The sequence below is a fragment of the Aedes aegypti genome, chromosome 2 (assembly GCF_002204515.2).
Source record: "Aedes aegypti strain LVP_AGWG chromosome 2, AaegL5.0 Primary Assembly, whole genome shotgun sequence".
NCBI lineage: Eukaryota > Metazoa > Arthropoda > Insecta > Diptera > Culicidae > Aedes > Aedes aegypti.
In genome coordinates, this window is record NC_035108.1 from 33,914,613 (window position 1) to 33,939,668 (window position 25,056).

The following is a 25,056-nucleotide window of genomic DNA, read 5'->3' on the forward strand; positions in this document are numbered from 1 at the left end:
TTTTCAAAACAACTTTACATAATAAATTTGAGCTCCCTGAATCCGAATATGCTTGCCAAATTCTTAACAATACAATATTTATAGAAATAATGAATGTTTAAATTTCAAGAATAACGCAGAAAACGCCTAAATGTATGCAATTTCCAAAGGAATTTCTTGATATATTACATAAATTTAATTATTTCAACCAAATCAACGAATTGGTACAAGTTTTGGTTATGAAATCTAGTTTGGGGATATATCTTTGGTATCCTCACAAACTTTCAGGATTATACCATGTCCAAATCCTTGTCTAGAACTAGAAGTTTATTGATGTTTGTCAACACTGCACCGTACAAGATTTTAAAATTTTACATTATTTTCATATAAATAACCATTTTTGAACGCAAAAAACTTCACAACACACAATTTGGACATACTTACGACAAACAACGTTCATTCACTGCAGGTTACATTGATATTTGTGCTCCATTAGGAAGAAATAAAATCGAGTGACACAGTGATCAATTTCACCCTACTGATCAATTTCACCCGAATTTACGGTACTGTCAATTGTTTCCTGGGAAAAAGGCTCCCACAAGTCTCTGGCCTCGGGGCCCGCACGTTTGTAAATCCGGCTCTGATTCCACTAAACTGCTTTCAATAGTAATTTTAGTATAAAAAATTGGGCAGATTCTTTTAAATTATATCCGAGATTGTGGTGTTATTGTTGATATAATTTTCATAACACTTCGATAGGGTTTAATTAAAAATGTTGAGCAGGGATATGCAAGAATTTGAAAATACTAATTTTCTTCATTTTTTTTTCGAACATATTTTTTACACCGCTTTTTCGACCATACTGCAATTTTTAAATGAGTATATTATATTATATTAATTCTGCGCAAACAAATTGGGTTGTTGGAATCTAGTTATTTTGCATAATCGAAATCTGTTTGAGAAATTGTCCAGAGACCATAAATTTGTGGAGAATCATTCGTTATTAATATGAGAATCATAATGATGGATTGGTCGATTTTAAGTTAATGAACAAACTTTGATTTTTTTCACGAACTCGGCTGTGCAAATCTCAGTTTCCTAATTTTAACTGAGAATCAGCTAACAATTTGAAGCACGATTTACTGATACTCGGCTTTTATTTACTAAGGTCCCAGGAAATTTGTTTGTTTGTGCTTAGTTTTCGTCCAACAGAAGAATTAACAAAAAAAACATAGAAGATTCCCTTTTTTTTGATTTCACACAATTTTTATGAAATGAATAATTTGCTGAGAAAACTTTAATCTCGTTTTTCTTAAAGCAGATTAATTAATTTGATATTTTAATATCATTGAGGTAATGCGAACCATGAACATGTTTTAATGTTTACTATTCTTAAGATTATTGACTTCTTCTTCTTCTTTCTGGAGTTACGTCCCGTGGACAAAGCCTGCTTCTCAGATTAGTGTTCTTACGAGCACTTCCACAGTTATTAAGGTGCAAGTAAAAATGAAGCAAATGTTAAAAAGGAAAAAGCAGTTTTCGCCGTTGAAATCATTTTTTTTTTATTTTAACGGCGAAAACTGCTCTTTCACTTTTGACATTTGCTCCATTTTACTTGAGCCTTAACTGAGAGCTTTCTTTGCCGATTACCCGTTTTTGCATGTGTATATCATGTGGCAGGTACGAAGATACTGTATGCCCTGGGAATCGAGAAAATTTCCTTTACGAAAAGTTTCTCGATCAGTGGGATTCGAACCCACGACCCTCAGCATGGTCATGCTGAATAGCTGCGCGTTTACCGCTTTCTTCTATCTGGGCTCCATTTATTATTGACTTATCTGAACGTTTTACACGGAGAAAAATAATTAGTAAAAACAATCAATTTTTCGTTAATTTCAAACAAATTTATAGGTTGAAATATGCACAAACAAAATTCTGGTTTAAATCAACAACATGCATCGTTTGAAACAAACTAGAATTCCAGGTTGTTTGTTTTTTGGTTTTCCAGGTAATTTCAACAAATTTTTAGTTTATTTGTTGCTGAATTTGACAGTTCTGAGAACAACCAAAAATATAGGTAGATGAAAAAACCGAATTTAGTATGGATAGTAATTCCACTAGAGTTTGTATCCTTTGACAGATACGCGTATTTCGACCTCAACTGTAAGGCCGTCTTAAGTGTCGTGTACTAGACTCGACTTCGTCAAACAGAGGATACAAACTCTAGTGGAATAAAATGGTATAGTACTAAATTCGGTTTTTTCATCTACTTATAGGTATTCTACTAAACAGCTCAAAGATTTATTATCAAAAATATGAGTTGTTTCAAGCCAAGAAAAGCTGTTTGAATTAACCAAGAATCAATTCAAAGTAAACAAATTTGCTGGTTGATTTAACCTGATGTTTGGGTTTGATTATGGTACTTTTTTTCATTTTCTCAATTTATAATTGGTGCAACAAATCTTTAATGTGTTCTAATTTATTTGAAATAACAAAAATTGTAATAAAATAATGTTTCAAAGTCAATCACAGTAACTAAATCCGCATAATAATGGCTTCCGGCGATTAAACGACAGCACCTCAAGGAATTCAAAATTCAGAATAGCGATTTCGTGTCTTGATTGTGCACTTTCTCGATTCTATAAAGGAAAAAGATATTTTAAGATTAGCGCTTGATTTACAGATCCAAATAAGTTAAAGAAAATCTCTATTACCGTTGCTGTGGAATAAAATAAAAATAAGTGAAGCACCTCCCCGGTCAACCAGTCAGTGATTTTCGATAGCGATCGATATAGATTCGTTTTGAACCGTTAGCGATCGCCATCGTTGGTCAAAGATCTATAAAGAATTATGAAGACTGGTTGGTCGGGTCCATAGCATTTTTCTCTGCACTTCGAAGGATGTTGTATGGCCTTCTTTTGACTGCATACTTGAAAAATAAAATTATTGACTGAATACGGTTTAAAAAACAATAAATAACAAATCAAATTACCTCCGGAACAAATGGATTTAATTGAAAAAACTATTTACTAAAGAAACTGACATATTCTTAAATGTTCTTCAATTGCAACTAAATTTCAAGATGGCAAAGTTTCTAAAGATTTATTATTATTATAATTAACTTTATTTACGAGACTTTCAGCCCGTGGCTGGTTCGTCTCGGTCTAAAGATAACTGTGATCTAACCAAAAATAAAAGAAACAACACAGGAAGTTGGTTTGTTTCAATCTGATTTGTTGGTTGTTTTTGATCCAAACAAAATCTTAGTTTGTTTCAATATAATGTTATCTTCGGATCAACCTATTTTTTAAAATTTAAAACTAAAAATTTACTAGAGACATAAACAAACTTATTTTAAGTTAAAACTAACCAGCTGTTTGTTAATATTGACTGAAACTTTAGTTTAAAACATCCATAATACTCGTTAAAAAACATAAACATTTCAATTTAAAACAGCCAATGAAAAAAGCTTGTTTCAAACAAAATCATTAGCTTGAAACAACAAATATTAGGTTAAAAACAACTAAATCGCTAGTTTGAAATTCAACAAAAAAATTGGTTGTTTCAAACTAGGGTGTTTTTCCTCCGTGTATGTAAGTTTTGTTCCTTTGGTTCTTACCGCAACGATAGCCTGCTGGCACGTTTTAACCACGTCATGTTAATTTTTACTGACGAAATGGGACTGAAATTAAAGGCACAAAACATTCAAAGTGAACACGAAATTAGTCTGTATCTGCAAACATTAAGTAGTGTGATAAGGGAATTTTAACTGCAATGCTGTTCTCAGTACATACTTTTTATACTTATACATATTTTGAATTAAATAATTATTTTAAACTCTGTGCGAAAAACCCAAACTATAATTTCGCTTAGACCCTTTCGATTTGTGCTTAGCTGTTCATATGTGTGTAGGTGCCTTCCAACATAAACAAAGCGACGTTGCCGCAATGGAAGACAGAGGAGCATATTTATTTTATGCTGCGCGAACCGTCAACATAACACCAACACAAACCCCGGCGTCCTGCTCTTCTCTCTCACGCAAAAAGAGAGGGTGGTGATCCGTCAGCCATCAGAGCATAGCACAACATAGGGGCCGCTCTGGCTATAGCTATGATACCGCAAACGCAACAACAGAACTTGATTTCATGCACACCAACATCGAAGTCGAACCTCGGCAGAGTGAAACATAAAGTTGCGCTCCCGGTTCGACTCTCTCTGGGGGGCCGTTTTGATATGCGATGCGGATCCTCCATCGTCGTATTCCGTGTTTCAATCTTCAGTCGAGAGAAGAGTGTGTTTCAGTCAACATCTCGGTGTGACTTCGCGCGTCTTCAGTAGAGTCTGTGTAGTTCTAGTGTTTTTTGGACTCCCCATTTCACTACTGAGTGTGATTTTTGTGATTAGAGTGGTTTTATCATCTCTCATCATCATGGATGTGAATGGGGAATCGCCTTCTGCACAGAAAGGCTGATAATGTAATGTGAATGAATGTGAAGAAACTGGTTCTTTTCTATAGAGTGGATATTTGATGGTCGTCCGGTAATATATACGGAACAAAAGGTAACGGTGAGAAGAGGATAGGAGGCAAAAAGTCAGAAGCTAGTGTGTAATTTAGGCTCTTTTTTGGTAGACGAGCCCCCCTTTCAAAGTAATACATGGCGACGGGACGTTGATTATAGGTTCTCGCATGTATTACACCATTATTGATTCGAACGAGATTATAGTTCTTTGCGCGAAGATTAGGCAATCTATTGTTGTGCAAATCGTTCATCCAAAGAAAACCCTTATAGAAAGTTTCGGTCTAACCCAGTGCAGAACGAATATCCTTTTTGGGGCCCCCGCGTGTGAATGTATTTGTGAGGTGTGTATTGTGTGAGTGATGCGTGATGGCTTTTGTGGTGAATTTGGTGAGGGAGGGTGCGGTGAAAATAATGTTCTAGGGGTGGAAAAAGGTTTCGATTTTCCTGTGCCTACTGGATGGTGATGGTGGTTGCCGTGTTCGAGACACCAAGACGATAGGGAAGAAAAAGAAGAAACAGTGCAGTCAATTGAGGGGTAGGAAAACCTGGGGAGCATTCCCCGCACAAAGTGTGTCCTTTCTTTGCATACACACACCCTTCGTCCTATTTCGGCTTAGTGCTTTTCCACCCTCGTCAAAAAGTGAAAAATTGATGGGAAATCTGTGTTTTGTGCGCTTTAAAGATAAAGAATATCAAGCAAATCTCTTCAGTTCAATTCTATAATTTTCAATTTAGGTTTTCTATTTAGTGATAAACAGTGTAAGAAACCAACCCTCAAAGATAATAAATGAATTATACATAAAATTGAAAAGGATTTCGAAAAAGAATAAAGTGAATAGCAATCAGTGGAAAACAAGTATCAGAAAAGGCTTATAATGAAAATAAAGGCTAGTGCGAATCAAGATTGATGAGAAAAGTTGAGATTAATTAGGATTATTCGCCGACTTTTATTGCTGGAGCAGCGTCTTGTCATTGTGTGAGTGCTTGTGCCAGAAAAGGATACATCCAGCAGTGAACATCAGGATTCAAGGAAAACACACATACACTAACGTATAGCTTAATAGCGAGCCGACGAGCCTACTATTCTATACTGTGGTGGATTGTGGTGCAGTGAAACGAGTGGAACAGCCATCAGCAGCAGCCTACTTGGATTATGCATATACGCCGTCGACAGCAACAATAACAATAGTGTTGTAGCCCGTCATAAGCATCAGTTGGGGAAATTGCAGCCGAAAACCGAAATTGGAACAGCAGGAATAATAAAGGTTTGTTGAACTCTTGTTTTTTTTATGTTGTGGGTTCCATTATAACTTCAGGCGACTTTTCAATTGGAATTATGAATATGGTTAATTCTGGAGTTGGGATTGATTAATATTTATACGGATTTGATTGATTGTGCATAATAAATGTAAGCCAAACTTCTTGGAGCATCATACAGAACTTACATTCCCTCGGCTCTCATATTTTTTAACCTTTGCAAGGAATTTTATTGGAAGCTTTTAATTTATTTGACCAAACACGTTTTTGATAACATTTTTAGAATTCCTCTCGAGTTAGGTATTTATTGTCTAAGGACAACTCAAAAATATTACCTGGAAACTATCAAAAACTGCTTACAGATATTCTCCTAATATTTCTTGAAATAATACAATCAAAAAAATCTTCGATGGACCCATTTTAAAAAGTTAGGGCGCCTCATGAGTCCTCTCATGGCGCAGGGGTAACGCGCCCTAACTAGAGATCAGGGAGTCGTGAGTTCGATTCTCACTGAGAAGACGTGTAACTTTTTCGCAAAACTTCACATCAATTTGTCCATTTAATCCAATTGCAAAGTATATGTTATGTTTAGCTTTTCGGTAGTTGTTGATCTTCAAATGTTCTTGGAACCATTCCTAGACTTTTACTAACTTTACTTTTTTTTGCAAAAGTTTTGACAGTTTATTCTCAAACAAACCTGTGGGAAAGAAAGGCTTTAATCATACCAAATTTCTCACAAGCGTCTTTCTAAACAGAAACAATTTGTCCAAGAATACGATCTAGATTGTTATAAATAATCATTCAAACCTACTTTTGATATCCCAAGGATCTACTCCATGAGACAAATTCCTTAAGTTAACATTGAAATTGACCTAAAATACATCAAAATGTGGTTTGTTTACACTTCCGTGAGTGTGTTTTGGAGCTCTTGAGCTACTATTAATTTTTTTTCAAGCTAAATTTCCAAATTGCCCTTCTTTCTCACTACCAACTAACTAATCATGAATACATTTACCCTACTAGATATCCAACAATTTAGTTCGTTCTCTTTACGCCAGCAGCGGTAACTCCCAACGACCAGCTGTATTATTTTAGCTCACAATTTCTACAGCGGGTTCTTTTCTGATCTTTTTCTCCTCTCCGTTAACCTCGCTCTTGGTGCTTCTATGGCAGCCTGCAACCTGTTACTTTTAGGTTACTAATTCTACTAATTCATTTAATTCAAGAAAAATAATAAGAAAAAAGGAACTACACTAGAAAACTAAAGAAATTAACACTAAGAAAAAACTTCAAAAAACTTCAATTTAAAATTAAAAAAAAAACTAAATAATCAAGCAAATCTTTGAGAACTATTTACACTTTAGCCCGCTCAGGGTCTATCCGGGAGAATCGTTTAGGGGCAGACTCACAACCCACACTTGCTTCACGAATTCTACTTCACCACCACGAAAGAGAGAGAAAAGGGAATTGCGCTTGAAATAATTATGCTCTAAACTGTATATATTGATTTTAAATTAAAGGGTTAAATGTATTATATATTTACAAGGATTTCTTTTAAACGGATTATGAGGGATTGCACAAAAATTCACCTGACCACACCAGCTGCGTAGATTACTCGCCGGCCGAGGATGTTCGACCTATTGGCTACGACCGGGTTGACTACTTCTCGGCGGCAGTCGGTCAGACTTGTAGATACTGCTGACGGGTGAGAAACCGTTTTTCGACCTTTTGGTTACGGGATTTTTCCAGCTGGGCTTGAACGCTCGGGCACTCGTCGATATTCCGACCACTTCGCTGAACACTCTGGCACCAAGAAACCAAATTGTATGCTGATTGGTCACACACGAAATTAGAGGAATTTTGTTCCTATGAATAGCAAGGATAAATTGTAATTACGGACTGTTATAACGGTCGGAAATTTGTTACCGGAAAGATCCTTTGGCTCCTCTTGCATCGCCTTATATGCAAAATTCACTTTTCGAAGTCATGACGAAGCATAGTATACGGAACATTTCCCGGGAGAGTTTTGCTTCCGTATGGTTGGTATCTCGCGCCATGTTTTTTTGTGCATAAAAGGGAATGGCGATACCAGAGGTTTTATAGGAAGGGTTTCAAATTCAAATTTAAATTATTTATATTTACAAATTCATTTTCTTTTTATTTAATTCATTTGTTGTATTAAGGGTAAGTGGTATCGAAGGATAGGGGGAAAGGGATTGTATTTACATATTAAGATATTTACATTTAAACTAGGGTTAAAGCATAATTATTTACAAATTTACGAGTATTTACAAAATTATGAAAATATAAACAAAATATGAATATTTACAAAAAATAAAAGAAAACATATAAAAAACAAAAGAAAAAATACAAAAAAGCAAATTTGGATTGTGACCTATCACATAGGTAACAATTATCCCGGATCGGGTGAAAAAAAAACGAAGGTTTTTTTTATTATTATGGAGCTCTCTATAATCGAGTTATCAGATTACGAAAAAAAAGTTCAAGCAAAAGTTCTCTCTTCTTCCAGATTTAATTGATTTGGAGCAATGATTGATCCTATGCGGCAAGTGCTGTTGCTCGAAATCACCTAAATTTGGAAGAATGAGCCTGCTTTAGCATGAATCCGGTTTTTGTTCTCTGCCTCCGACTATAGGATTCCCAGGCGTCCAACTATAAGTTTCGCTACCCAACTCTCTGCTCTGCCAATTTTAGTTGATTCTTCGCAATGATTGATCCTGGACGGCAAGTGCTGTTCCGAGGAATCATATAAAATTGGAAGAGTGAGCCTGGTTGTCGCGGAAGTTGTCTTTGTCAAAACTTACAATATCCGATTTTTTTTTCTTCGAGCTACTATGTGGATAAAACTGCCGTTTATTCTGTACATAGTTCTCTTCTCTTCGAAATTCATATTGATTTGGAGCAATGATTGTTCCTTTGCGGCAAGTGCTGTTCCTCAAAATCACTTGAATTTGGAAGAGTGAGCCTGCTATGAACAGAAATATAGCAATCCTTTCTGGTCGCTTGAAGGAAAAGAGCCGTAGCTTCCAAGGTCTTTCTTTTAGGTAGAGGGATCTGCGTGTCGAGATTTGGTCAACTATGAAGACCTATTCAACTAGTAGTTCTCTGCTATTTCAAATTCAATTTAATTGAAAGCAATGATTGTTCCTGAGCGTCAAGTGCTGTTGCTCTTAATTACGTGAATTTGAAATAGTGAGGCTCACTATCTAGTTGAATACGTACTTCTATGTCGCCATGATCTGGACAGGTGATTTGTCCCGAGGAATAATTAGAATTATTAAATTGTGATCTACAAACTGCAATTGAAATGCTAGAAATTACAAAACCATATTTCGTCAGAAAAGCTCGCATTTTGCCACTCACAGAACCCACTGAACAAGGCCTAAATTAATTATTTTCCTGTCAACATTGGTTGACAAAATAACTTAGAACTAATTTACTAACACTAAATGAGAAAAAAAACAATGATTACTTCTCTTTTTTTATTTAATGACGTCACAAGATTTCTCTTGGACCAGATTTTATTTTCATATACTCACATTCAAACATCTCATTCAACAAACATTCATCAAGCCACTCAATCATTTCATTTCCAATCATTCCCATTCATAATTTTCCAGTTATTCATTCACACTTTCCCATTCAGTAATCACATTCATCCTACTTTATTACTACTAAAACATGATTCTAGGGCGCCCTTAATTTATGGTTGTTTCTTTGATCACTCTAGCGTCTCTTATTCTAAGAGAACTGGTGATCTTTCTGCGAAACTTAAATTTAATGAACCGATCTCAATGCTGCTTCTTTACTCTCTCGCATGCGAGAAAAAATTGCAAGCAACATGAGTGGCTTTTAATGATTACATCGAATGTCGACCATACCAGGTTGAAAAAGCCTTTTACTCAGCCCTGTGTATGTCGACTAAATAAAGACGGCTCTTGTGTGGGTGTGAAATGTCAAAGCTTGTTTACATTTCGCCAGAAATATGTTGAAATTTTAGCACCGTGAATCGTGAAGAATTTCACTGTTTTTTCGGTTTTTTCAGCAATTTGCGGATGATAGTTGGAGTCAGACACATCGATTTTAATTGAAGGTATGTGCCTATATAATTGTGCTTGATTGTTTTCATTTATTTTCAGGTGCTACTATCGAAAATAAATTGGCTGCATAGTGCCGTAGTGAATGGAGACAATAATAAATAAAAATAAAAATGAACAGAAAAGGAAATTTGATTGATTTATTTTTTTTTATTGCGAAAAGAAATATCTCGGACATTGGCCCAATGATCAGATAATTGATTGATCAATGAAAATATGTGTACTTTGTTGAACAGGTCCAAAAGCTGAATTTGCCAAAGATGTTGTATCATGTCATGTTCGTGTAAGTATTAGTTCGCTCTTATGGTAAGAGAAGATGGGATTTTATGCACTAATTGCGGATTGATGCCGTAGTGCGATTAGAAGAGCCACAATCTGCGCATAAAATGTAGGATGAGCGCTCGCAGTTTCCTACCGGGTGGCCAAGATTGCCACAATTGAAGCATCTGTCTTCAGGTGGGGGGTGGTACGAATCGAAACGGTATTCGTATGACGATGGTCTTTTCGCATGACTCGCGGGAAGAGTGGGTTTCACATCATTAAATTTAGGGTCGAATGAGTATGGTCTGGGCAATTGGGGTGGATGAGACGACTGGTACCTAAAATTGAACATATAATCACTGTTCCTTAATTTTGGGCTACACTGCGTATTTAGCCTGTAAGACAATAACGGTGATCGTAACTTGTCGTACTCAGGCTGTGATGACATGTTTGATAAATTCTGGAATGCATTTGAGCTAATTGGTTTGTTCGAAGGATTAGAATCAATCACCGTCGGTGAATTCATGTAGGCTTCTGGAATGTCTAATACCGGTTCAGGTTCAACCGAACTAGATGTGGAAATGCTTGACACACTGCCGTCGGCAACTGAGATTTGCACTTTTGATTCTTCTTCGCTATTTTCAGCCAGTTTACTTTCAAGCTCTTTGACTCGAAATAACAAAGACTCCAAAACAGTTTTCTCATCCGCACTCATATTCGGTTGTCTTGCACATAACTGTGTATAGTCAAACATTAAGGAAGAAAACGTAGCCATAGTCATAAGATCAATTCACAAAATAATCAAAAGGAAACAATTCACCAAATGCGAAACAAGTAATTCACAAAAGAAATAATTCAAACAATAGATTCAATTCACAAAAGACATTCAATTCACTACACAATCAATTCACAAAAGAAATTCTATTCAATACAAAATCAATTCACTCGTTATTTAAATGAAAATAATTCTATTCAGGACTGAAACAATGAGCTATAGAATGACACTTAATTGTTCAATGAACAAAGGACAAAAAAAAAACTTTTATCATCATCCGAAATGGTTTTGTTCTAGCACATGTGGTTTTGCAGTTTGAGAGCACAATTTAGTAATTCTAATTATGAAAGAAATTGGAACGAAATTGAAATTTTTCGATTTCGGATTCTCCCGGAGCACAATTCAAAAAAAAAAAGGTTCTAATTTTGGATATATTAGAAACTTTTTTTGATCACACACTAATTTACGTTGGGCGCCAATTGTTACTTTTTACTTAATAACTTATTCACTTTGTGATTTCAATATAAATTTTAAGAATAAAAATAATAAGAAAAGAACTACACTAGAAAACTAAAGAAATTAACACTAAGAAAAAACTTCAAAAAACTTCAATTTAAAATTAAAAAAAAAACTAAATAATCAAGCAAATCTTTGAGAACTATTTACACTTTAGCCCGCTCAGGGTCTATCCGGGAGAATCGTTTAGGGGCAGACTCACAACCCACACTTGCTTCACGAATTCTACTTCACCACCACGAAAGAGAGAGAAAAGGGAATTGCGCTTGAAATAATTATGCTCTAAACTGTATATATTGATTTTAAATTAAAGGGTTAAATGTATTATATATTTACAAGGATTTCTTTTAAACGGATTATGAGGGATTGCACAAAAATTCACCTGACCACACCAGCTGCGTAGATTACTCGCCGGCCGAGGATGTTCGACCTATTGGCTACGACCGGGTTGACTACTTCTCGGCGGCAGTCGGTCAGACTTGTAGATACTGCTGACGGGTGAGAAACCGTTTTTCGACCTTTTGGTTACGGGATTTTTCCAGCTGGGCTTGAACGCTCGGGCACTCGTCGATATTCCGACCACTTCGCTGAACACTCTGGCACCAAGAAACCAAATTGTATGCTGATTGGTCACACACGAAATTAGAGGAATTTTGTTCCTATGAATAGCAAGGATAAATTGTAATTACGGACTGTTATAACGGTCGGAAATTTGTTACCGGAAAGATCCTTTGGCTCCTCTTGCATCGCCTTATATGCAAAATTCACTTTTCGAAGTCATGACGAAGCATAGTATACGGAACATTTCCCGGGAGAGTTTTGCTTCCGTATGGTTGGTATCTCGCGCCATGTTTTTTTGTGCATAAAAGGGAATGGCGATACCAGAGGTTTTATAGGAAGGGTTTCAAATTCAAATTTAAATTATTTATATTTACAAATTCATTTTCTTTTTATTTAATTCATTTGTTGTATTAAGGGTAAGTGGTATCGAAGGATAGGGGGAAAGGGATTGTATTTACATATTAAGATATTTACATTTAAACTAGGGTTAAAGCATAATTATTTACAAATTTACGAGTATTTACAAAATTATGAAAATATAAACAAAATATGAATATTTACAAAAAATAAAAGAAAACATATAAAAAACAAAAGAAAAAATACAAAAAAGCAAATTTGGATTGTGACCTATCACATAGGTAACAAACCAGCTGCGTTTGCATATATTTAGATTTAGCCTCCCGGTCCCGTCCGCTTTCGGAGGTTAGTTTGAGTCAGTTCCGAGCACCGGTACCTAAACTAAACTAAAACTAAACCAAAACACCCAAAATCAACTTCCAATTAACCAATGCGTGAGAGTTTCTTGAGCCGGCGCGCAAATAGAACTGTTGCCCTCTGGATATAACATTACAGTGCTTTGATCTGAATGCGGTGTGAGATGAAAAAAAGGATAAAAGCGGTGCATTTGAATCCCGATTCCGAGTAGAACCGGTGGCGACCAAAATTGATGTTTGTGATGCGTGCACTCAACGGTTAATTTCACGGAGTTGAGGTTACCAACTAGCTGAGCTTGAAAATCATGACATCCAACTTAATTTTGTTTTTTCTCTGCGAAAGCTTTAAGCCCTAGTTTTTTTTTACAATTATTAAATATGCATCAAAAAAGTTTTATAATATTATTAAATACTAATGGTCCCGGCAGACTTCGTCTCGCCATCAAGTAGGCTGTTGAAAAACGTCATGAAACGCTTCGTGCAAAATGGAAGTTACGTTCACTTCTGTTTTTCTAACTTTCCCGTTAAATATCCTTTGCTTTTTATATTCATAAACATGTCGGAACACTTCAGGAACATAACTGTGGAAGAATTTTCAAAATCTGATAGCCCGTTCTCAAGCCATTTCGTGACATACAAACACCATTCCATTTTTATTTATATACTAGTGGGCCCGGCAAACTTCGTCTTGCCATCAAGTAGGCTGTTGAAAAACGCTATGGATCGTCCCATACAAAATAACGGTTCCGTTCACGCTCGTTTTTCCGACTTTCCCGGTGAATATCCTGGGATTTTTATACACACAAACACCACTCCATTTTTATTTATATAGATATATATATATATACATAGATACATAGATGATTAGTGGTCCCGGCTAACTTCGTCTTGCCATCAAGTAGGCTGTTGAAAACCGGTATGAATCGTCCCAAATAAAATGACAGTTCCGGTGAGCATCCTTGAACTTTTATACACACAAACACGTCGGAACCCTTCACGAACAAAATGGAGAAAGAATCATCGAAATTCGTTGCCCCGTTCGTGAGCCATTTCGTGACATACAAACACCATTCCATTTTTATTTATATAGATAGATATACATAGAAGATAGAAGAAGAAGATACAGTTGACTCTCCACATCTCGATGTTCTACATCTCGATATCTCTCCCTATGTCGATGGTTTCATAAGTCCCTTCAGTCTGCATACATTTTCACTCTCCATATATCGATATCCTCCTTATCTCGATATCTCCATATCTCGATGTGTTTCTGTTGATTTTTCATTCTCAATTTTCTCTCCGTATGTCGATATGATCAATATCGAAGGTTACTAGACCAAAGTTTTAGGATTCAAAACATATTAGGAGCGCAAAATGACGTTTGTTTGTGTATTACTTTCTTGGCAACGGAGTGTTTTTTAATCTAGTATTCATCAAAAATTGTTTCCTTTTCTCGATCTCTCCCTATCTCGATGGTCCCTTTGATATCGAGATGTGGAGAGGCGACTGTATAACAAGATGCATCAACAAAGTTTTATAAGCCTTATAGTGCTTCTCATAAGCATAGATCTGGAGATATTTTTCAAATATTGAACATCTTTGCAAAAATATAACTGTAAACCATCAATTTATTTATTTATTTATTTAGTTAACATCTACACAGATAACACTGAATCAACAATTTCACGCCACAATACTCGGTTCGTGGCCGCATCTCTCCATCCTCGGTTCTGCCCCACGCTCGCCAAATCGATACGCACTTGATCCGCCCACCTAGCTCGCTGCGCTCCACGCCTTCTTGTACCAACCGGATCCGAAGCGAACACCATCTTTGCAGGGTTGCTGTCCGGCATTCTTGCAACATGCCCTGCCCATCGTATCCTTCCAGCTTTGACCACCTTCTGGATACTGGGTTCGCCGTAGAGTTGGGCGAGCTCGTGGTTCATCCTTCGCCGCCACACACCGTTCTCCTGCACACCGCCGAAGATCGTCCTAAGCACCCGACGTTCGAAGACTCCAAGTGCTTGCAGGTCCTCCTCGAGCATCGTCCACGTTTCATGCCCGTAGAGGACTACCGGCCTTATGAGCGTTTTGTACATGGTACATTTTGTGCGGGCGTGAATCTTTTTTGACCGCAGCTTCTTCTGGAGGCCATAGTAGGCCCGACTTCCACTGTTGATGCGCCTCCGTATTTCACGGCTAACGTTATTGTCAGCCGTCAGCAAGGATCCAAGGTAGACGAACTCGTCGACCACCTCGAACGTATCCCCGTCTATCGTAACACTGCTACCTAGGCGAGCCCTGTCGCGCTCGGCCCCACCAGCTAGCATGTACCTTGTCTTGGCCGCATTCACCACCAGTCCAACCATCAATTATGCATTCAATTATTCAATTCCTCTACATTTGAAACTTGTGAATAAATCAATTCTTACCTCTGAAATCATGGGCACAGCTAGAAAAGGACAGCCCAAGTCCAAGTGAAAATCAGACTTCAGCCGAAAAATTTTCCAGGCTTGATTCAAAGACATTGGCGAAGCCTCTCGCTTCCCTGGCCGTTGAGTTGGTTAAAGAATTTTCGAAGTCGATCACAGATCTTACGCGATAATTCAAAGGTTTTATCAACAGTCCGCAATCTTGAGAGGAACCTGCCAAGCATCTATTGTGGAACTCTAAAGATTTATGCCAAAGATCTTCCAAGTTATCAAAAAACTGAAGAGTTCTCCTAAGAATACATCAAAGAATTTGATAAGATCCCTGCATGAGTTTTTCTTAGGCTCATCAATGAATTTTTTGAACAACCACTCCACAATTTGTATCCAAAAGTTGTTCCTAGAAATACTTTAAATTTCTTCAACGAATACCTCAAGGTACTTTTGGATAAGTAATTCCTTCGTTAATTGCTTCAAGAGTGCTAGCAAAGAATTTATTGAGAAGTTATAGGAACCCCTATTCATGTCTTTGTTAGAGATAAAATCTTTTGCCTATTTTTTAAAGAATTTATTTTATTCATTCCTCTTAGAGATTCATACAAATATTTTACAAATATTATTTCTATTTTTTTTAAAGATTTTGCTCCAAATTCACTTTTTTGAACGCTACTTAGATAACCGACTAATTCCTAAAGGATTTTGTTCCAACGACTCGACAAAGAATTGCACTAGGAACATCTTCAAGTATTGGTTTAGAAAGGGTTTCCCTAAGCAATTGCTCTAGGGATTCTTTAAAGTAATTTGACTAAAATAGTTTTTGGATACTATCCTTAAATTTACCCATAATAGTTATTTATGAAATAAGGTGCAACATGATTTTTTCAGCACGAGTTGTACATTTATCCAACGAGACTTATTACATACAATATACTAAGCTCCTACGGTGAATTTCACCATAATCTCAACAGCTGAACAGTTCGGTGAAATAAAACACCGTAATTTCGTCGGAATTTTACGGATTCCGGTGATTTTTTACCGAATACTGTGAAAATTTACCGTACTCCGTTAATTTATTTTACCGAACCGTTCACCTGTTGAGATTTCACAGGAATCCGTAAAATAATTTAAGTGTGAATATTTTTTGCAATTACAAAAAATGCCGTTACAGTTGGATTAGTTATTGGAGCATATACACATTTCAAGAAACCCACATGAGCAGCAATGCCGCAATGCGTAGTAACAACTCAGTATTTCTCAATCAGATAGGTTGTGAAATGATTGTCACAAATTTTCACATTTCCGTTGCTGACTCTATTTTTAGGCTGATCAGGTAATACGCTGCATATAATTTTCTAATAATATGAAAGTTATTCTTCATGTGCTGGATTGCCAACACGAATCGCCGCATAAAGCTTCCGACTTTCTTGAGAATGAACCAACAAACTATACTGCCTCCTCTATGTCCGCAAGACGATCGTGCTCGAACAAAGAATACCTCACTGTCAATTGGCTTCCGATTATATATCCATTGCTCTATCCAAACCCGGCTCAATCAAGAACCTAGTTGAATAAGTTATTGATAATTCCAGAGCAATTCGATAAAAGACGTTTAGATGATCAGATAATTGACTACTCCAAAAACAGTACTGAAAAGTGCTACTTTTCGACACTGTTTTTCTTGGTAGAAAAAGTAGGCCGTTATGTTGGCCATTCTCTCCATAAAAAGTAGCTTGATATGCAGCGGAATTTCAAAAACATATTTTTTGTACGTATACGGAAAATGCTTTTCTCAGAAAGAACTTTTGATAGAATTTTTGTAGGAATTAAATTCAAAGAAATTCCTTAGGAAAACTGAAACAGTACCAAGATTAATGTCTAAAGAAATATCTTGATGAGATCTCAGAGAAAAGTTAGATGAAATTGGAAACAATTCCTTGGAAAAATATTGAAATGATACCATAAAATACAGTGACAGTATTCTTGAAAAATTCTAATCTAATCTAATCTTATCTAAGCGCTTGCACAGCTAATATTGTAAAGCATCCTGGAAATATCTGAGTTCATTGAGGTATTTTCTTGTCAACGTTAATATTTGCAGAATATCAGCGATATGATGCAAATATTAAAATGGCCATTCTTTAGGGTTGAAGAAATTAAAAAAATCGTGACGATTAGGTTATTCACGTATGAATAAACTGATAGACATAAAATCTTCAATTCATTGAAAGAAGAAATTGGAACAACCGTACCAATAGGGCTATTCAAATTTTAATAATGTTTGAAAATCCAATCTCTTATATACTCTTTACTATCCTTACCATAAAAATAGTGTGCTGTGAAATTTTCAGCTTTCTATGTGATGATTTAAAGGTGACAATGTAGGTTTCTATGGAAATTACTATGGAGAAATTTTGAGAAATGTTCCATACACACTAGTATTGTAATGTAAGTAGAAACTTATCATCCCGTATTAAAAACTAATTCTTCAAACCTTGATGAAGGATGTTGCTGAAGAAACAAATCCTTTTTGAGCTAATTTTATTTGGGATTTTTGTACATGTTTGCAGGGCTATAATCCCATATTAAGCTAAATAATAGCAAACAAACTCATAAACATCTCTTCTGCTATCCGTCGGATTGAATTTCTCTCTTCGGCCAATTTGTTTACTATGGTTTGAAAAATAAGTTTTTACTATGGGATAATAAGTTTATACTTACATTACAGTACTAGCGTGTTTGGAACATATCTCAAAATTTCTCCATAGTAATTTCTATATAAACCTTCATTGTCTTTGGGCCACCTTCAAATCACCACCTAGAATGCTGAAAATTGTAAGAAGCATATGGGAGGTTGGATTTTCAAACATTATTAAAATTTGAATCGCCCTACCGTACCAACCGTTTCCATTCAGGGTTAAAGGTACAATCGTTGGGAGTGGCGATGCTAAGATAGTATTCTTGAAAAATTAATATAAAAATTCCGTGTTCAATTACTTACGGAATACATGTCCAAATACTTAATAACATCTTTTGATGCAAAGCCAATTGTTCAGAGGGTAAAATACAAATCAAATCTTTAAATAAATCTCTGGACGTTTTCTTGTAGGGTATTCTGTCGATTTCTTCAGAATTTTTCTGGGAAAAACCTTATGAAATTATTTTAAATATTCCATTTCAATAACTGGCAAGACTTAAATTTGCTGCCAATATGAGTTCTAGCATTCGAGTTTTCAAACTTTTTCAATCTGGAATTTTCCAAGTCGTTGAATGGTCAACAAATTGAACTAAGAAGTGTTTTAAACACCACTTGGTTCACGGTGGAAGCAAAAGGAGGGAAGATGTCCTTAATAGTTAAGCGTTCCATGCAAAAAGGGTGCAGAGATTGTGTTGATTTGTGAATCAATTTTTGAAGTCGCTTACCCACCCCTGATGGAAATCCTGGCTCGTACACGTTTGAGATCGTAACTATTTGGAATATGAGTCATGTTCAGAATTTGAGACAAAAATGTATTAGTTTTACGCAAAAGTGCAGAACAACATTTTGCATCAAATACCGAACACTGTGTTCATTCTATCGCATATTCCGAACACTAAACCAACTAAAATTCCGCACAGTATGAATAATTAGCATAGAAAATTATAATATCGCTTTATTTTTTTCTGTGCTAGTTGTAACGACCTTTGCCAGTAATCCACGTAACATTGATCTCCGTTCTGATTCTGATCCGTTATAATAAGACAAAACAAGTTTTATGAATTAAAAAAAGCATTTGAAAATGCAAATATTGCATGTTTTATATTTTTTAAACAAGTACTGGCATCCATCGCTCGTGACGGCACACTGTATTTGGTTTTCTGAAAGTTTTAAACATGCTTAAAAAATGTTTGAGTTGTTTTTTTCCTTTAGCAGGAATGGGGTAACATTGATCATCCAAAAAAAAAACACGCATGAACAAAACTAAATTTCCGCAAAAACCTCCTCAATTTGAAATTTAGCGTGACATAATTTGTGTACCATCCCATAGCACGGTAATCATGGTGACCAGCGCACCGGGAAATCGGGAAAACCGGGAAAAAGTCGGGAATCACAAATCACCGGGAGAAAACCGGGAAATATACGGGAATTTCAATTAACGCTGGGAAAATGTTGCATACCAGTACTTATGAAACTGTTTAGTGATTTATTACTGTAGATTTAACATTTGATTCCCAAGCTAGTCAATAAAGTCAGGGTATAGAATATGAAAACATAATAGTCTAAACGAAGACTTGTGTTAATTCAGTAATTAATTAGCCAATAAGTGAAAATTAAATGAAGAAAAATCTTGCGAATAGTGTTTTTTTCATGGCATTTTATAATTCACAGCATCCTCAGGATAATATTATTTCAATCATTTTTAGGAAGCAGGAAAGGAAAGTTAACCTAACTATTCAAAAACATTATTTCTATGAATTTGATATTTAACTATAGATATAACATAGCTTCTCTTAGGACTTTTGAAAAATATCTTTCCGAATATATTTGGAATATTTAAACCTTTGATCATGGTAAAAGATTTGATATTCGCTCCTTGTTTTATAATATAAAACAAAATATTATAAAGCTTTATTCCATTCCAGATTTGTAACTATCTGTGTTATTTTGTCAGATATAATTGCACTGAGAAAAACTTTCTATGTTTTCGGGGCATAAAATATATTGAATTAGTTTCGAATGCTTTATGAATTTCCATTATGATGAACGAAATTTTCGACAATTTATAAACTCTTTTTGAAGTCTACCAAGGCTTTGTGGCTGTTTTGAATTAAAACTATGGTTTATTCTTCAGTTGGCTAGATATCATGTAAGCAGTGGTCAAACTTTTAGTGAAAATAAACATTTTCATAAAAATAATAAATTCCACGCTTAAGTTAAGTTTGCCGTTCCCATCAAGAAAAATAAAAATTTCTGCGACTGAATTGACCAAGAAATTTTCTACTGCAAGCTCAGTTCGAAATAAAATTTCACCTGCAACGAAAAAGAAATGTTTTGGGCATTTCTGAAAGGAAATTTAAAATCGTGCGGCACAACCTTTGTCAACCAAAGCTACTCACGTTGAACCCGTGCACATTTCATATAATTCTTCAAAACATTCATGTACATCCGGGCAGACGGAAAATTGAAATTCACATATCGAAACGAACACATTATGATCGCATATCTCAATTTGATATTGAAAATTGAAAAGATGTTCGAAAATTTTATAAATCTCAGCGCTGTAGCTCAACATATGGAAATATGTAAGCAAGATCAAAATGAGTTTTTTTTTTGACATGAAACAAAACACATTCAATTTGACATGGAACAAAACAATTCATTGTGACGTCAGGAATATCTCTAGGAGCAAAAAATATTCTCAGAAAGCGGAGAAAATCATACTCTTATTTTCATGATATTTTTTTTTATATGCATAGTCGATTGGTTAGCATCTCTGTGTATAGATCTGAAGGTCGAGGGTTCGATCCTGGTTCACGCTATGTCTTAACCAGATTATTATAAAAATCGAATGTACATCGGATTTTTTCTCGCTAGAGATCAGTATTTGATCCATATTTTCATAATCGGAAGGTTTTAAAATATTCTAACGGTGAAATTTGTTTTTTTCTTTCTCTATTAACGAGATTTTTAGCCCTGGGCTAGCTCATCTCGGGACAAACAGCTTTACTTCCCTTCCGAAGGAAGTCGTCACTGAAATTTTTAGTGACTATCTCGGGGATGGGATTCGATCCCAGGTCCTCGGCGTGAGAGGCGTGTATTCTAACCACTACACCAGGTCCGCCCCCGGGGTGAAATTTTGATTTTTTACACTTTGCAGCTTTTTTTCATACTAAAACCCATGACAACCACGTTTTTCGGCGCATTTCAGCCCATACAAAATGTATGGAAAAAATTTCACCGATAGATTATTTTAAAACCTTCCGATTATGAAAATATGAATCAAATACTGATCTCTAGCGAGAAAAAATCCGATGTACATTCGATTTTTATAATCATCTGGTTCAGACATAGCGTGTGGTTGCTGACATTTTGATTTTTTTATTCTTCGCCATCTGTCAGATCATATTTTGATATTGATTTGTTGGTCAATCAAAAACTTGCCAGATATTGTTTTGATCTTATAATATCTTAACAAGATATTGATCAATACTGCTCCATATAGTTTTTTTAATATTGTTTTTGATCTTTTAACTCTTATCTCCAACAAATCAATAGCTGATTATGATCGTCAGTAATTACTTTAGAATAACAAATTATGACCTTGGTCAGCTTTTTTTCACCTGTTCAGGTAAGGAAGAGATGATCTCCTCGTACCTGTTAAGCTATCAGTACACGCTTTACCAAATATGTAAATATTTTGCTAGGCATAAACCACCAGACAAACATCGGTTTCATCACTGACAAAATCTTTGCAATGTCAAACATTTGTTTGGCTCTGTATCAATCCAAGCCAAATATTTGCCATAGTGTACTGATAGCTTTAGTTGGATAAGCTTCCATGAATTTTACGAAATAAACCTACATTAGACGGAAGAAACTCCGGTTTGCAAGGGTTGTTATGCGCTTTTGTCATGTAAGTCTAGGTTTTCTGTTTAAAGGAAAACAAAACATATTTTCAAATGTTATGATGCTTTTCAAAACATAATAGCTCCATCATTGTAGTTAAAACATATAGAAGAATGTTTCAAGCATGTTAATACATGAAATTGAAAATTATATCTTGGCATGCAGTATCTCGTATTAGTATTATAAATTTTAAATGAATTTTTTAAATGTCAAAAATATAACTCAACTTGGACAAAATTAAAACAATTCTTAATTCAGACGATAAGATATGATCAGATGGCGATGGTGTATAACTGGTTTTAGATCCTGTTCTAACCGTAGAGAAGGGTTTAAAAGCTTTTTCGTTCCAAACATTTTGATTATTTTTACTACCTTCTTCCCCCATCAAATAAATAATTTAATTGAAAATTGGGTCGACTTTTTTTCTGTACAGCTTCACTAAGCTTACTTCTTTATTTGAAACAGTGACATCATTAGTGTTAGAGCAAGATCCAAGAAAAAAAAATGTGATACTGACCGATGAAAGAACTGTAACTGTAACGTGGTTACTCAGAACAATGACCATGTCACGAAGACTTTTTCAAACAGACTCAAGTCAGAAAAGTTAACAAACTTACTTTATCAATCCTACGTTTTTTCGCAGAAGAAATTCTACACGTTCCGCTTTAAACCAACTCGATTTTTCACTTTTAGAACGTTTAATTTTCGGATTTACGAAACGACGAAAGTAAGATTCTCCACTTTCGCAACCTAACCGCTACTTTCGCCGCTCCGTTGTATGGGAGACAAAATGACTTAACCACGAATCAAAACAAAACACTACTTGAGTCGATTTTACACTGATACAAGAACGTCGTAAGTAACTGATTGAAACGGCTTATCATTTCGTCATACATTTTTTATGGGAAATGATAGGAAGTACCTAGTGTTTTGAGGTGAGCTGATTGCATGCAAAATTTAAGAGATATACACGGTAAAAAAAATTAAAAAGGAGATTCATTTTAAAATAGGTTTAAAAGAAAGGTTGTGATTCTTCTTAATTAATTATTTCTCAAAACAGTAAGAAAGCTACTTACGTCGATTTGAAAAAGTAATCAAGATGTCGTTTTTGGACTGCCCCTTATTATTTACAAGATCGATTGGTTCTCTCTGTAGGTGAATCGCTACACTTTATTCAATTTTGATAGTGCGCCGTATGACATATGCTATGGCCTGCTGCTAGATTGCGCGTCTGCGGGAGAGATGCTGTTCAATACCAAAACGCGCTGGTATTGGTATCGAACCACAACAGCATCCGATCAGAGCCCGCATTCGCTGTCGTCGCGTTGTTATATTCGGTCCATGTGTGTAGGACGAATTTGTTTTTTTATTTCTTCTCTTCACGACGAAGTAGGTAACCTCATCTCCTGACTGTGTTGGCTGATGCAGCTTGTGTGCACGGTTGTTGGTCGGTGATAGTTGTTGCCCTCTCTGAACTACTGAACCAAAGTCGAGTGAACTGCGCTAGCTGAGACCGGTTACGCTGTCTCGACAGTTGGTACCACCAGGAAGAAGGCCGAATTTCACCTTGTTCGGTTGATCAACTTTCTTCGTGATTTGTTTTTATTTGTCTCTGGACTTATCGATAATTGATTTTCAATTAAATTAAGTTTGAGTGAGGCGTTTCTCTTTTGTTTTCAAATTGGATTATTTTTCCATAAAATAGCAAAAAATGTCTTGTCTTTTCTTATTATAAAATGCATGGCTATCCAATGCCCAATCACTATTATTTCGCTTATATTAACCTTCAGTATATCTTGAAAACTTTTTAGGGCCCAGACAGCGGTAGCGGTAAACGCATAGCTATTCAGCATGACCAAGCTCGGGTCATGATTAAGCTGAGGTTTGAATCCCACCGGTCGAGGATCTTTTCGAAAAGGAAATTTTCTCGACTTCGCAGGACGAAGATACTTTGTTCTTGTCACACAATACACACATGCAAATCGACAACGAAAGCTCTCAGTTAATAACTGTGGAAGTGCTCATAAGAACTCTTAGCTGAGAAGAAGGATTTGTCCTAGTTATGTGACAGTTTCACGAATAAATTTGTGAAATGATTAATTTAGTTTGATAAAATACTCTTATAGGTTTGTAGTTTTTAAACGACACATTTGCTCGAATAGAAGGCACCAAATCAATCAGCTACATATTGACCCGTTTTTCATTACTAATATTTAAGTCTAAATCAATCGTAAACGTCTTAGAAGAGTCGAATATATCGTTCCACTGCATTCGCTTCAAGCACAGCTCATTACTCCAGTTTGCTGTAATTGAGAACTTGCCCAGCTAGCTCCGCTCCAGAAGCTATTTATCTGAACTGCACCGCGCAAAGCCATTACGATCACTTAGTTTCACCGGCGGTCAACATTATCAGTAATCATAATTATCAGAGCACGCATAACCCACGACTGTGGATAATAAAAATGTTGCTCCAAGTGCAATTCTGCTTCGAGAAGAAAAATCCGTCGAATGCGGATAAATTAGGTGCGTTTTTTCTTTCTCTCTTTCGGATCTGACAACCAGCTGCTGCCATCAACGGTTACAGGGATAGTGGCGAGTCACTTTTTAGTGACTCACCATTTTCGATCTGGCCACTAAAAAGTAACTATTTGTAACAACAAGTCCCTAAAGTCATAGTGACTTTTGGTGATAAAAAACAAGAAAATCAGAATTAACATCTAAAATTCGTAGTATCTCATTTCATTTATTCATTTATTTAGTTAACATCTAAACAGATAACAATTTCACGCCACAATACTCGGATCGTGACCGCATCTCTCCATCCTCGGTTTTGCCCCACGCTCGCCAAATCGATACGCACTTGATCCGCCCACCTAGCTCGCTGCGCTCCACGCCGGTTGCAGGGTTGCTGTCCGGCATTCTTGCAAGATGGCCTGCCTATCGTATTATTCCAGCTTTAGCTCGTGGTTCATCCTTCGCCGCCACATAGCGTTTTCCTGCACACCGCCAAAGATCGTCCTAAACACCCGACGTTCGAAGACTTCAAGTGCTTGCAAATCCTCTTCGAGCATCGTCCACGTTTCATGCCCGTCCGGTCTTATGAGCGTTTTATACATGGTACATTTGGTGCGTATGTGAATCTTTATTGACCGCAGCTTCTTGTGGATGTCATAGTAGGCCCGACTTCCACTGTTGATGCGCCTCCGTATTTCACGGCTAACGTTATTGTCAGCCGTCAGCAAGGATCCAAGGTAGACAAACTCGTCGACCACCTCGAACGTATCCCCGTCTATCGTAATACAGTTAAACCTCCATGAGTCGAT

At 36.1% G+C, this 25,056-nt stretch overlaps 1 protein-coding gene and 2 long non-coding RNA genes across 6 annotated transcripts in view; 1 reads left to right on the forward strand and 2 right to left on the reverse strand.

Moving 5' to 3' along the window:
• The first annotated feature begins 4,237 nt into the window (after positions 1–4,237).
• LOC5565105 (tyrosine-protein kinase Src64B) overlaps positions 4,238–25,056 on the forward strand; it is a 260,410-nt gene continuing 239,591 nt past the window's right edge. The window contains exons 1-2 of one of the 4 annotated variants that reach the window (XM_021840479.1): positions 4,238–4,539; positions 5,235–5,764. The gene's annotated coding sequence lies outside the window, so the exon portion shown is untranslated. The remainder of the gene's footprint in view (positions 4,540–5,234; positions 5,765–25,056) is intronic. The other 3 variants (XM_001649397.2, XM_021840480.1, XM_021840481.1) reach the window with 3 other exon arrangements.
• Positions 7,256–9,285, reverse strand: LOC110675438. The gene is made up of 2 exons (XR_002499494.1): positions 7,683–9,285; positions 7,256–7,622 (listed from the first exon to the last, which is right to left on the reverse strand). It is a non-coding gene; the product is annotated as an uncharacterized LOC110675438 (long non-coding RNA).
• On the reverse strand, positions 11,719–12,618 carry LOC110675439. The gene is made up of 2 exons (XR_002499495.1): positions 12,146–12,618; positions 11,719–12,085 (listed from the first exon to the last, which is right to left on the reverse strand). It is a non-coding gene; the product is annotated as an uncharacterized LOC110675439 (long non-coding RNA).